We start from the raw sequence: 15,030 nt of genomic DNA, 5'->3' as shown, positions 1-15,030 counted from the left end.
GTTTGCTAGCTTGCTTTCATGTTTCAAAGTTTGCTTCCTAATGATTCCATTAGTTGTTTTCTGTAGACTTCTAAAAGCTTCCTAATTTTTGTGCTGTTGTATGCCCCTCTTTTGCTTTTATGTTAGATTTGATCTCTAGTCAGCCACAGTTGTACTATTTTGCCATTTGAGTATTTTTGGAATACATCTATCCTGCACGTTCCTCATTTTTCCCAGAAACTCACACCATTGCTGCTCTGCTGATATCCCTGCCAGCAGTTCCTTCCAATTTACTTTGGCCAACTCCTCTCTCATACCACTGTAATTTCCTTTACTCCACTGAAATACTGCTATGCCAGACTTTACCGACACCCTATCAAATGTAGTTAATTAAATCAGTTAAATAATTAAATAACTGGGAATCTGTTTTTGAAGACCTGTGTTCAGTCAAGGTCTTTCAATGGATTGTAGTAAAAATACACCTGTATCTGGAAGGTCCAACTGCTGGTGAGTCAGTATCCTGGCAAAATCTACACCATGAAGTGAAAAGAACACTCCAAGCAGCTCTGTGAAAAGGCTATTGAAAAGCACACACACAGTATGCTGGAGGAACTCTGCAGGCCAGGCAGCATCCATGGAAAAAAGTACAGACATGATTTCAGCCCGAAACGTTGACTGTTCTTTTTTCCATAGATGCTGCCTGGCCCGCTGAGTTCCACCAGCATTTTGTGAGTGTTGCTCGGATTTCCAGCGTCTGCAGATTTTCCCTTGTTTGCGATTTGAAAAGCACACGTCAGGAGTTGGATAGAAGAAAATTTCCAATGCATTGAATATCCCTTAGAGTACAGTTAAGTCAATCAAGAAATGGAAAGAATATGGCACAGTTAAAAAATCTGCCTAGAGCAGGCGATCCTCAAAAACCGAGTGACCGTACAAGAAAGGGACTAGTGAGGCCACAAAAGACCCATGACAGCTCTGGCGGAGTTACACGTTTCAGTGGCTGAGATAGGAGAGACCACGCATACAACTGTTGCCCGGGTGCTTCACCAGTCACGGGTTTATGGGGGAGTGGCAAAGAGAAAGCCACTCTTGAAAAAAACTCACATGAAATCTCAGCTAGAGTTTGCCAGAAGTCATGTGGGAGACTCTGAAGTCAGCTGGAAGAAGGTTCTATGGTCTGATGAAACCAAAATTGAGCTTCTTAGCTATCAGACTAAACATTATGTTTGGTGTAAGGCAAACACCACACATCATCAAAAACACACCATCCCTACCGTGAAGCATGGTGGTGGCTGCATCACGCTGTGGGGATGCTTCAATGCAGCAGGCCCTGGAAGGCTTGTGAAGATAGAGGGTAAAATGAATGCAGCAAAATACAGGGAAATCCTGGTGGAAAACCTGATGCAGTCTGCAAGAGATCTGCGACTTGTGAGAAGATTTGTTTTCCAGCAAGTCAGTGATCCCAATCATAAAGCCAAAGTTATACAGGAATGGCTTAAAAATAACAAAATTAATGTTCTGGAGTGGCGAAGTCAGAGTCCAGACCGGAATCCAATTGAGAATTTGTGGCTGGACTTGAAAAGAGCTGTTCACTCATGATTCCCACGCAATCTGACAGAGCTTGAGTGGTTTTGTAAGGAAGAAAAGGGAGAGATTGCAGAGTCCAGATATGCAAAGCTGATAGAGACCTATCCACACAGACTCAAGGCTGTAATTGCTGACAAAGGTGCATCAACTAAATTCTGACTCGAAGGGGGTGAGTAATTATGCACTCAATTATTTTGTGTTTAGTAATTGTAATAAATTTAGACCAATTTGCATAAATTTGTTTTCTCTTTGAAATGAAAAAGTCTTTTCTTTTGATGTGTCAAAAAATGTCAAATTAAATCCACTGTGGTTCAATGTTGTGAAGCAGTAAAACGTGGAAACTTCCAAGTGGGGGATATGAATACTTTTTACAGACACTCTATTTCCAATGGCTATGCAACATTTGGCACGCGGAGACATGATCTGATGAGGGTCTTCAAGGCCAGTACAAGTAGAAACTGAGACAAAGTCCGTAGTTGTTTGCAGTGAAGAGAAGAGCGCATGAGCAATCTCCCTTAATTAACAATAATTCTCACATTCCTTCAGTCCTTCCCAAAGCGAACAGTGACTGTCAAAATTATGTTCATCATGTGAGCTAACACCCTGGCTTCTGCTTTCCTCCCTCATTCCAGAAATGTACAGGTTAGTGAGGTAATTTGCCACTTGGGCTCATTGGGCTGGAAGGGCCTGTTACAATGCTGTGTTTCAAATTAAATAAACAAATAAAAAGAGAGACAAATTTTCTTCTTCTGGGACCCTTTGTTCACAGTTGAGCATAGGCCATTAATGGCCTCCGTCTCTATCATCTAAAATCCATTGTATTCACTGTACAGGGATTGGCTTATACAGCTTCACCAAAGCCCTGTAGGCTGGACTTTACTGTTTCCACCACTCAAAGTGGGGATGTAGAGTTGGACTTTGAGAGGCAGATAGAGAAATAGATAGATAATATCAATAAATAAATAGAGAGCATGGCAGGGACCAGATATTCAGCGATGTGTGGTATTTCACTTAACACCCCATGGCTTGTGAATTTCAGCTTCGATAAGTGCAGGACTTGTCAGGGTTCGTGAACCCGAAGCAACAGGCAAGATGCGTGGTACTACCAAGGACAAATATGTAAGAGTGGGAATCTGTCAACTGCAAAGATATGACTAGAAAGAAATCAACTTCAAGGAGATGAAAAATTAGTTTGGATATGCTGGGAAAGAAAAGTAAATGGCAGATAAGACTATCGATAAATGGTTGAACAGGGAGAGAAAAAGAATACAAAATAGGTGCAGAATGAAAGGAGGCCATGACCCATCATGCTTGTGTTTGCTTTCTGAAGAGCTGTCTTCCTGTAGCTCTGAAGGTTTTACCTCTACAATTTATCTAATTCGCTTTTGAATGATAAACTTCTTATCTCCAGCCTTTCAGGTAATGTATTCCAACCAATGACACTCACTGCATAAGGAAACGTCTTCTGCACTCTATTCTTAGTCTTTTACCAATTACCATGAAAACCTCTCTCCTCCAGTGAAGGGAGTTACTTTCATTTGCTCTGCAAACCAACCTCCTAATCCTGAACTCTATTATCTAACATTTTCTGTGCTGAGAAGAACAATTCCAATTTCAATTGGTTCTGCACTTTAACAGAAATCTCTTTTCTTTGTCCTTAGTCCCTTTTCAGTCAAAAGTTCAAAGTAAATTTATTATCAAAGTATATATATGTTACCACATAAGAGATTCATTTTCTTGCGTGCATTCACAGCAAATAGAAAGAAACACAATAGAATCAATGAAGACCATCATACAATGGAGACAAACAACCAATGTGCACAAGACAGCAAAGTGCAAATATAAAAGTAATTATAATAATAAATAAACAATAAGTATCAAGAACATGAGTTGTAGTCTTTAATCATGAGTCCATAGGTTGTAGAATCTGTTCAGTGTTGGGGCTTTGGCATCAATCCTCAATCTAGTGCCCAGAAATGAAGACAAAGGTCATCATGTCACTATGAACAAGGCTTCCAAGCTTGCGTGGAATTGCATGGATGAATTTCGGCAGTCAACTTGCAGTCCCGAATCTGTGGCCCCTATGCAACAAAACCAATTATTTTTGATTTCTGTGTGCTACTTCTTCTGTACGACACGGCCTCCAGTCCAATTAAAGGGATAGGACATATTTGGAAACTGGAGGTGCTGAGATTGGATGCAACTAGTTTGGCACCCAGATTTAATGATGGCTTGTTGGGATGACTTACTACTGGATGATTTTATCTTGCCCTGGCAAGGGAGGGTGATGCTTGCTCTTTTCAAGATGATGTTGGATGCAATGTGGAAAGTTGTACAAAAATCAGAATCTGGATCTGATTTATTATTCAAGATTGATTATTGTCTTTCATCAATACACAAGTGTGAAGGAGAATGAAATGCATATTGTTAATATTAGCTAATTATTAATCTATCAAAGTTGAAGGTAAATTTTATAATCAAAGTACATATATATCACCATACACAACTCGGAGATTCTTTTTCCTGCGGGCATACTCATTGAATCCTTAGAATAATAACCATAAAAGAATCAGTGAAATACTGTCCAACAAGAAGACAACAAACTATGCAAATGCAAAGAGAAAGAGAAAAAATATTAAATAAGCAATAAATATCGAGAACTTGAGATGAAGAGCCCTTGAAAGGGAGTCTATTGGTTGTGGGAACATTTCAATGATGGGGCAAGTGAATCTGAATGAATCTATCCCCTTTGGTTCAAGAGCCTGATGGTTGAGGAGTAGTAACTGTTCCTGAACCTGGTTGGTGCAAGTCCTGAGGCTCTTATACCTTCTTCCAGCTGTCAGCAGTGAGAAAAGAGCATGTCCTGGGTGGTGTGTGTCTCTGCTGATGGATGTTGCTTTCCTGTGACTGTTTTTCATGTAGATATGTTCAACGGTTGGGTGTGTTTTACCCGTGATGGACTGGGTGGTATCTACTACTTTTTGTGGGATTTTTCACTTCAAGGCTTGGTGTTTTCATACCAGGCTGTGATGCAACCCATCAATATACTCTCCACTACACATCTATAGAAGCTTGAAAAAAGTTTTAGATGGCATCCCAAATCTTGCTGACAGTGAGTAAGAGGAAATCCAGGATCCAACTGAGCTATTGAGGCCAAGATTTTGGAGCTTAATGATTAGTTTTCAGGGAATAGTGGTATTGAACAATGAACTGTAGTCCATAAAGAACATAGTGATGTATGCATCTTTGCTCTCCAGATGTTGCAAAGTTGAGTGAAGAGCCAAAGATATATGAATTATTATCACTGAAGTTCGCAGTGAAATTTACTGTTTTATGGCTGCCATATGGTACCACACATTAAAAATGATCAGTTACAAAAAGAAATATAAAAATAACTAAATAGTGCAAAATGAGAACAAGATAGTGAGGAAGTTTTCATGAATCATTCTGATGGCAGAGGGGCAGAAACTTTTCTTAAAACATTGAGTGTGTGTCTTCAGGCCCCTATATCTCTTCCTTGATAGCAACAATGAGTAGAGGGCATGTTCTGAGTGGTGAAGGACCTTAATAATGTTGGTGCCACCTTCTGAAGATGTACCCAGCAGGAAGAACAGATGGAGATTAGATCCACTCAGAGCAGGAAACTTGTTGGAAGTAAGGTGTAGCACCACAGAGTGGAGGAATGTGAAATGTGTTGATACTTTCTTCTTTGGTCTCAGCTTGCACGAGCATCGATCATGATGTGGACACAAAGTCTAAAGATATAGCCTGCATGCTATCATGTGGTAAACATAGAAAAAAGATGAATTTCAATGACAGTCAAATGTAAGAAGAATTCTCCATGGTCCTGATTCAGATTCCAGGGTTTATGGGCCAGTGAGGTGGTGCACATGGACCAGTGAGATGGTGTTCAGGGGTGTCATGGACCAGTGAGATGGTGCTCATGCTACCATGGGCCAGTGAGATGGTGTTTATGGGTTCACAGACCGGTAAGGTAGTGTTCACAGGTTCAAGGACCAGTGAGGTCATGTTCCTGCAATCATGGGTGCTTGTAAATGGGGAAGCTAAGTTCCTTTCTAGAATTTAGAGTCCAGTTGAAGTCACATGTTTCCTAAGGAGGTTAACTGCATGTCTAATAATTATATCCTTTCCTATTAGCAACCAATCCACTTCTCTTAAACCTAGAAATGAAGATTCTCTGAAATCTAGAAGTGGAAACTTCCGATTCAGATTCAGCTTCATTTATTGATCATACGTTTATTGAAACATAGAATAGCACGGTAGCACAGTGATTCGTGTAATCTTTTACAGTGCCTGAGACCCGGGTTCAATACCTTCCGCTGTCTGTAAGGTGTCTGCCTGTTCTGCGACTGTGTGGGTTTCCTCTGGGTGTTCCGATTTCCTTCCACATTCCAATGACATACAGGTTAGTAGGTTAATTGTTTACATGGGTGTATTTGGGCTGGAAGGACCTGTTACCGCGCTGTCTCTCTAAATAAGTAAACAAATACAATGAAATATGTAATTTGTGTTAAAAACCTAAGGAAGTGTTGAGGGCAGCCTGCAGGTGTCACCATACATTCTGGCACCAACACAGCATGTCCACAATGCTCATAAGCAACACCAGAAGAAACTCAAAAGCTTCTTCCCCCAGACTTTAAGTATTGAACTCCCTGTCACCACCTTGGTCTCATCATATATGAAACACCAACAGCATTATACTGTTTACTTTTTAACTTGTATCCTATATATCCTTATTATTTGTTAGTTTATTTGTGGTAATATTACCTTATGTGTTACATGTGTAAGTTATATGTACCGTGTTATGCACTTTGGACCGGAGTGACATTGTTTCATTGGGTGGAGTACATGTATACAGTTGAATGACAATAAACGGAATTTGAGCTCGAACAGAACAACAACCAAACGACAACAGAAAAACAAGCCCCTTTCCTCCCTCTTGCCCGCGCACACATACACAGACACTCGTGCAGTAGCTGAGGCCTAACCCATGTTTGACGACTTCATTTCTGTTCTTTTCAAGGTTTGAGGATTCTGCAATTTATTTCAGACTGATTTTCCTGTGCCCCCTTTGGTGCCACGGTGGTGAGGATGTGTACTCTGAGTCCAGCCACGCTTCTTACTTTGGCAAAGCGGCAGCGACAACGTGGAAACTCCCCAGTTGTGCATGTTCAAAAGAGGAGAGCGAGCCCGGTCTGGACAGTTGTGGCCCCCACCTGCTGATTGCCCATCATCAAGAAACAATGTAAGGGGTCTCCGGCAGCATGTTTAGTTGGCACATCAGGATCGAATATTCGGTCACATTGCTGTTCAGATACAAGAGAAAATCTGCAGATGCTGAAAATCCGAGCAACACACACAAAATGCCGGAGGAACTCAGCAGCCCAGACATATTGTTGTTCAGTTTGGGTATCACCTAGAATACTTTGCTCTGGATGTCATTCCAAACTTGATCCAAAGAGGAAACGACGAGCTGACTACCAGAGGCAAGGTCCAAAGGCAATGTTTGACAGAGAGTGCCAACAATCATACAAAACTGGAGAGTTATGTGTAGTTTTGGTCTCCTTGCCACAGATAAAAAGCTGTACTTACCATAGACAGACTGTCATAGATTACATCAGATTCCAGAGACTGGCCAAAAACATTGAGGACAGAGAAGAGGAGAGATCTCTTCATTCAAACTGTGGTGAATCTGAGGAATTCTCTACCACAGGAGGCTATGAAGGTCACGTGAATGAATCCACTTGACAAAGAGCTAGATCGAAGAATGAGTGATGATGGCGGGGGGGGGGGGGGGGATCTCATTGACGTCTATTGAATATTGAAAAGCCTTGATAGAGTGGAATGTGCAGAGGATATTTCCTGTAGTGGGAGAGTCTAGGGCCAGGTGGCAAGCCTCACAATATAAGGACATTACTTTTGAATAGAGATGAGAAGGAATTTCTTTAGCCGAAGGGTAGTGAGTCTGTGGAATTCATAGCCACACACGGCTGAGAAGGTCAAATCATTGGGTATATTTAAAGCGGAGGTAGATAAGATTTTGATTAGTAATAGTGTCAAAGGTTAACGAGAAAAGTAGGAGAATGGGGTTGAGAAGGATAATAAATCAGCCATGATCAAATAGTGGAGAAGACTCAATGGGTCGAATGGCCTAATTCTGATCATATCTATTATGGCCTTATAGAATTCTAGAGACAAAAGGTATGGAGCGACATAGGGGAGAGCAGGAATATGATATTAGGATAAAGGAGCAGCCACAATTGTATGGAAAGGTGTGGTCAACTCAAAGCGCTGCATGGTTTACTTCTGCTCCAGTTATCTATGTTCTGACAAGGAGCTCTAATGAAATAGGAGCCAATGAGAATGGAGCAGGTTTCATGCTCTGCATGGCCTTGGCAGTCTGAGGAAAAGTGTGCTTGAAGATCAGGACCTCAAACCTGGCGTGGAACTCGAGGTCCATTAGGCAGCAATGATTCCTGCCCTCGTAAACACATCAGAGTTCTGGATCACCTACAGCTGGAGCCTCAAGGCACTGAGGAGTCTTCTGAACACCTCCTGGAATATCAGCAGAAGATAACACGCTGCTCCTCTCAGCTCCATTCTGTTGATATTGGAGTGTTTTTCCTTTAATCCTGCTTAGTGCAAGCAGATACCTTGGAGACACACTAACAACTTAAAGGAAGAACATACGTTGCAAAGCAGATGGGAACCAATCCCAAAACAAAGGAGTTTCATTCTGATTAGATTCTGTAACTTCTCATCCTTCGGCCAATATTATGATTTAATTTTCTTTCTATATAACTTTGTTAAAAGTATAGAAAGTAAAATTAAAATAATACTTCAAATTAACACAAAGTTCTGGAGGAACTCAACAGGTCAGGCAGCGTCCGTGGAGGGGAGTAAACAGTTGAATCTGTTTTGGGCAAAGACGCTTCCTCAGGACGGGAAAGTAAGTGGGGAAAAGTGGAAAAAGAAGGTGAGGGAGGGGAAGGAGTACAAGCTAGAAGGTGACAGGTGATGCCAGGTGAGGGGGAGAGGGGATGAAGTGAGAAGCTGGGAGTGGAAAATGTGGAGAAGGTGAAGGAATCTGATAGGAGAGGAGAGTGGACCATGGGAGAAAGGGGAGGAGGAGAGGTATTAAAGGGAGGTGGTAGGTTGGTGAGGAGAAGAGATAAGAGGGGAACCAGAGAGAGGAATGGAAGAAGATTGAAAGGGAAGGCAAAAAAAGCACGGAAGGTTTGAAAAATTGATGTTCAAGCCAGCATGTTGGAGGCTACCCAGAGGAATATGAGGAGTTGCTCATCCAACTTGGGAGTGGCCTCATCGAGGCAGTAGAGGAAGCCATGGAGCGATCATAGGGAATTGGGATTGGAATTAAAACGGTTGGCTACTGGGAGGTCCTGCTTGTTACAGATGGGGCAAAGGCATTTTTATAATACTTCAAAAACGTACCTCTCAATTTGTTAAAATTGTGGTTAGTCGTGCTGGAGAAAAATAATACAGATCACAAGAATAAGTGCTTTTGGCCTAATACACACAATTTTCATTTAGTACTCTAATATTATCATTGGCCCTTCCAGTATTTTATAGCTTGGGTTAAGTTACAGTGAAGTTTTTGATTAAAAATCAGGCAGCCGTTCAGATCCTTGGGAAATAATCTTGAAATGTTCCTTAAATCTGCTGGACACTTCTGAAACTCGAATCAGCATCTTTAATCAGAAATATGCCAGAAGATATATCCTATGATGAAAATTTACCCCCTTGGATTCCTTCATTACAAGACAAAAATACTTGGAGATTTATTGTAAGTTCAGCTTCCTGAAAGTATGGAGACTAGCAGAGATGGTCTGATAACAAGATCCCTAAAACGGACAACAGACCAAACTTACAAATAGGCTCCATGCTGAACCTTGGAGCAGGAAGAAATTAATGAAAAAGTTGCAAAAGGGACAGAATATTATTTCATTAGTATGCTAGTAGCATCCAGTAGATCAGAGTTAGAGCAAAGGCCATGCGTGAAATCAGAAAGTCAGTTATAAAACTAGTGAGAATTATTCAGTTCACTCTTATAACTTGCCTGCAAAGGTAATTCATGAACTCAAGAACTTTACTGGGAGTTCATTGTCCTGGATAACTTGTTGAGAATGGCCTTTTTTAAAGAATTAATCACATATTGCATAAATCATAAGAATATTCTCAAAATCTGTAGGAACTGTTCTTCATGCCCCACAAAACTAGATTTATGCCAACATTTACTGGCAATTATTTAATGTCCCTGCTTTCTCCATGGGATCATTAAATGAGTTTAATTGCTTTCCTCACCTTAAGAAATTTTCACATAAATAGAAAAAAATATTCAATACGTGAAGCTGGCCCCTGGAGTTCATAAGTAGTATCCTGTTGTTCATTCAAATGTAATTAAAGCCAGGAAGGCTCAGATCAGAATCAAGTTTAATATTACCGGCATATGTTATGAAATTTGTTGTCTTTGCAGCAATACATAATAATAGAGAAAAATATGAATTACAGTAAGTATGTATATATTAAATAGTTAAGTAAGTACTGCAAAAATAAAAATTTTTAAAAAAGTGACGAGTTTGTGTTTATGTCCTTTCAGAAATCAGATGGCAGAGGAGAAGAAGATGTTCCTAAACCACTGAGTGTGTGCCTTCAGGCTTCTGCACCTCCTTCCCTGATGGTGGCAATGACAGCGAGGCATGAGATACAAAAATCAGGATTGCTTAATGTCGTTTTCAGTACACAAGTGTAAAGGAGAACAAAATAATTGTTACTCCGGATCCAATCAGCACAAAAACAACACAATAAGATTAAGAAAATGCAATAAAAACACTCAATAAATGTAAGTACATACGATAGCTTATGTGCATAAATTGATTGTATGCCCATAAAGTGATGCTAGGTACAAGAGTCTCTGTACATAAAGTGAATCTGACAGGAAATTATAAATGTGATGGGTTGGGTTAATGAGTTGATTAGCCTTTTTACTTGGGAAAAGTAACTGCTTTTGAGTCTGGAGGTCCTGGTGTGGATTCTATGTAGCCTCCTTCCTGATGGGAATGGGACAGACAGTCCATGAGCAGGGTTGGTGGAATCCTTAATGATATTGCTGGCCTTTTTCTAGCACCTTTCTGTTTATATATCCTTGATGGTGGGTATGCTGGTGCTGGTGATGTGTTGGGGAGCTTTGACTACACATTGTGGAGTCTTATAGTCTGCCGCAGGGCAGTCTCTGTACCATGCAGTGGTGCTGCTTGTTAGGATGCTCTCTACTGTGCATCCATAGAGCGTTAGAGATCTCTACTAGGAGGTTGTACAATACTGCGTGTCGTGCAGAAGATATAGGCTAGGGTGCCTAAGACTTTTGCACAGTAGTGTATCTGTCAATGTGGAGCAGAGGGTGAGTTTGTAAATCTGGTGGGAGCAAAGAACATTTGGAATGGCAAGGGTGGTGTGCCATTGGAGAGGTATGGGACAAGTGGCAGAGAAAGTGCCAGGGGCGTGGGTTGGCACGTTGCAGATGCACCTGACCCTGAGACACGAGCCAAGGTCACTTGATTCTAAACAATTGGTTTATTGATCATTCCAGAATGTCTCTCTAGTGCTGCCCACTCCCTCCCCTCCCCTCCCCCTTTTCCTTTTCCCAGCCATGATTTCCCTCTCCCTGCCTCCTTCCCACTCTCAGTCCTCAACAGAGTCCCAGATCAGAATTAGGTTTATCATCATCTACACACTGTATGTCATGGAATTCTGTTTTGTGGCAGCAGTACAGCGTAATACATAAAATTGCTACTGTATTGTACACCCTAACTGTGACTTAGGCACCCTAGCTACATATATATATGTGCCAAGACTTCTGCCCAGGACTGTATATCTACTGAACAACTGTAGGGAGTATAGGATATGCTGTGAAGAGCTTTAACGAGTCTTCAATTAATCTCACCTTTCAGTCCTGCGATTTTTGCTGTAGCTTGAAATCCGGGAAGTACCAGAAGAAGAGGTTAGGGTCGATAGTTGTCTTATTGCAGGCAACGATAGAAAGTAGTTGTTGTTCATCAAATACTGCCCAAAAATGAGGTGGCAGCAACATCAGAACTCAACCAAAAACTTGCCCTTGTTAACTGGACTTTCATTTAGGCATCTGGATTTCTTGCTGTATCCAGCCAAGGACATGCAAATTGTAGTCAAGTAACACTGCTCAGAACCTGAAATCATTTTTATCTCTGATCATGTGACTGCTGTCCCACAGTCCACTGGTGCTCCCATCCAAGGATCCCATTAAGCCGATATTAAAGTGATCCCCAGCTAACATCGCATAACAGAGGAGGAGAGTCAAATCATAAACACACGAGATCCCTGAAATCTTGAGCGACACAGACAAAGTGCTGGAGGAACTCGGCAAATCAGGCAGCATCTGTGGAGAAGAGTAAACAGTCGATGTTTCAGGAGAAGGAATCGGATTATCTATGACTGTGCATTTTAGTTAGTTGTTCTTTACATGAGAACTTCATTGATAGTGTTGGTCACTTTGTCAGTTTATTATTGAATGAGTAAAATTAAAGCTTGAAATATCCGTCTCGATTGGATACCAACCAAAATCAAAGCTGCTCCTTTCAAATGGACAAAAAGCAACACACAACGTTTCAACTGTCCTTCACAGTTAATGCTCAGAAGCTTGAAAGTGGATTGGAGAATATTATAAAAAGGCTGTGGAAGCATTAGAGAGGGTATAAAGGAGATTTACTAGGGTGATTCCAGGATTTAGAGAATGTGTCCTATGAGAAAATGTTGAGTGAGGCTAGGACTTTTCTCTTTGGAGCAAAGGAAGGTGACAGGTGACTTGATAGAGGTGTACAAGATGATAAGAGGCACAGATTGACTGGAAAGACAGAGTTTTTTTCCCAGGACAGAAATGGCTGATACTATTATCATTTTAAGGTGATTTGACAAAGTACAGAGGGGATGTCTGAGGTAGGTTTGCTACACAGGGAGTTGTGAGTGCATGAAATGCTTTGCCAGTTGTGATTGTAAAGGCAGGTAGATTAGGGGCATTTAAGAAACCCTTAATAGGCATATGGATGATAGAAAAATGGAGAATTAATCAGAGGGAAGGGTTAGATTTATCTTAGATTAGGTTAAAAATTCAGCACAACAAAGGTTTTGTACTGTGCTACAGTCTTCTATGTCTGTGTTCAGTGATAATATATTAACTTAGTTCATTTCTAACCATGCCTACTTCCTTTTTACAGAATAATTTTGTATAGAACTCATCTTTACATGTAGAGCAAAAGCAGTATTGATTGTATGAACACATGCTACAGTTCAAATAAAAATTCGAAGGTTGTAAAACAAAGATTCTGTATATATGTACAAATCATTGTGGTTAGCATTATGAAATCACTCTGGACTCTACTTCGAGCACGCAACAGGAAGCTAATCTGTGCCCGTGATGACATTTGGGACAGCACTGAGCTGAGTCTGTGATCGTTTCCAAAAAGCTTGTTTGTTCATCATCATCCAAGATCTCTTTCAAAATAACCTGCAGACATAGAGCTGACAGCTGTGTGCATCGGGCGGAGAGCTGCGAGAAAGAAACACAGAGCATTTCAGAGGACGTCTTTGGGAAACGCAACCAGAAAATGTGTTGTGAGTGGCGCAGTACCAATTCCATTAATCCAACAACTTGACTTTTAGCACCACCAAATACTAAAGCAAATATACACGATGGAATTTCAGCCTTCAGTCACCGAGTTACCATGATTTGTTATGTTGTGCAATCCAATTTCAATAAAAATGAAAAGTAATTGAAAATCTGACACTTCATGTGAATTGAACAAAGTCACAATTTCCCTTTTGGGATTTTCATTTTGCCTTCAATTGTCTCAGCCCTGGTGTTGGACACAAACTCTGTGATAGGTACTTCAGCAATGGCCAGCACTCTTTCCTCCAGTGATCGTGATCACCGTTCCCTCTAATCTCTTTTTACAGCTGTGCGGACCAACCATTGCTCCGAGCAGGAAATTTTTACGCGGCCTTAAAACTGTACGGCACTTTAAATATTTATTTTTGTAATCTTTCGTGTTTTGTGAACATTTTCTAGCTGCGTCCAATCGCGGCTGCGGGGCAGACTTGGCCACGTGTGCAGGAGCATTTCAGTCGCAGCCACGCAGCTCAGAGGGAACACTGGTGGTGATGCTCTCCGAGAGTGGCGTCCGCCTTCATATCTTCGGTGTTGGTTTTATAAGTTACAAAAATAGGTGGTGAAAAAGAGGAATAATGAGGCCGTTAGCATCCATGGGTTCATGGACCATTCTGAAATCCGATTGTGTTGTGGAAGAAGCTGTTCCTAAATAATTGAATGTTCAGGTTCCTGTGATTTCTTCATGATGAGCAGAGGCTATGCTGCCTCTGGTGAGGGTCCTTAATGCTGGAAGCTGCCTTCTTGAGGTGCTGCCTCTTCAAGATGCTCTTGATGGTTGGAAGGCTTGAGCCCATGATGGCTAAGCCTACAGCCCTTTTGCAGCCCCTTCCAGTCCCGGGTACTGCAGTCTCTATGCCAGGCTGTGATGCAACCAGTCAACATGCTCTCCATCGTACGCCTGTCAAAGTTTGCAAGAGTCCTTTGGTGACAAACCAAACCTCCTCAAACTCCTGCTGAGGTAGGAGAACTGGAATGCCTTCTTCATGCTTCCATCAATGTACTGGGCCCAGATTTGAACCTCTGAAATGTTGACAGCTAGAGCTTGAAGATGCTGACCCGTTCCATCATTGGCCCCTTGATGAGGACGGGTGTACGTTCTCTGACTAAAGTGTATAGACTCATATTCAGTTATAATTTGAAACGCGTATGCTTCCAATGTTTGATTTGATTTAATAGTCCTTACTGAAGTACATTTACCGTTTCTTTCACATTTAACTCCTTATGTACACCAGAAGGCATATGTACAAAATTAAGGGAGGGAAGTTTAGGGGAGACATCAGGGGTAAGTTTTTTACACAGAGGGTTGTGAGTTCCTGGAATGACTTGCCAAGGATGGTGGTGGAGGCTAAAACATTAGGGGTATTTAAGAGTCTCTTGGACAGGCACATGGATGAAAGAAAAATGGAGGGTTATGGGGTAGTGTGGGCTTAGTACTTTTTTTAAAGGATTATATGGGTCGACACAACATGGAGGGCTGAAGGGTCTGTACTGTGCTGTAGTGTTCTATGGTTCTATGGTACCTTTTAAAGATGGCCTTTCAATTAGAGAAATTTATCGTTTTGGTAATCTAATTCACACAGCTATTGGAAAAGTATTATACAGATTTGCTGGAAACGACACTACCGAGGTAATACAGTACCGTAGTTATTAACACAATGCTTTACAGTGACAGCAATTAGCAATCAAATCCGACCACTGCTGTAAGGAGTTTGTACATTCTCCCT

The sequence above is a fragment of the Hemitrygon akajei genome, chromosome 20, assembly GCF_048418815.1.
Source record: "Hemitrygon akajei chromosome 20, sHemAka1.3, whole genome shotgun sequence".
NCBI lineage: Eukaryota > Metazoa > Chordata > Chondrichthyes > Myliobatiformes > Dasyatidae > Hemitrygon > Hemitrygon akajei.
Note: the sequence above shows the minus strand (reverse complement) of the source record.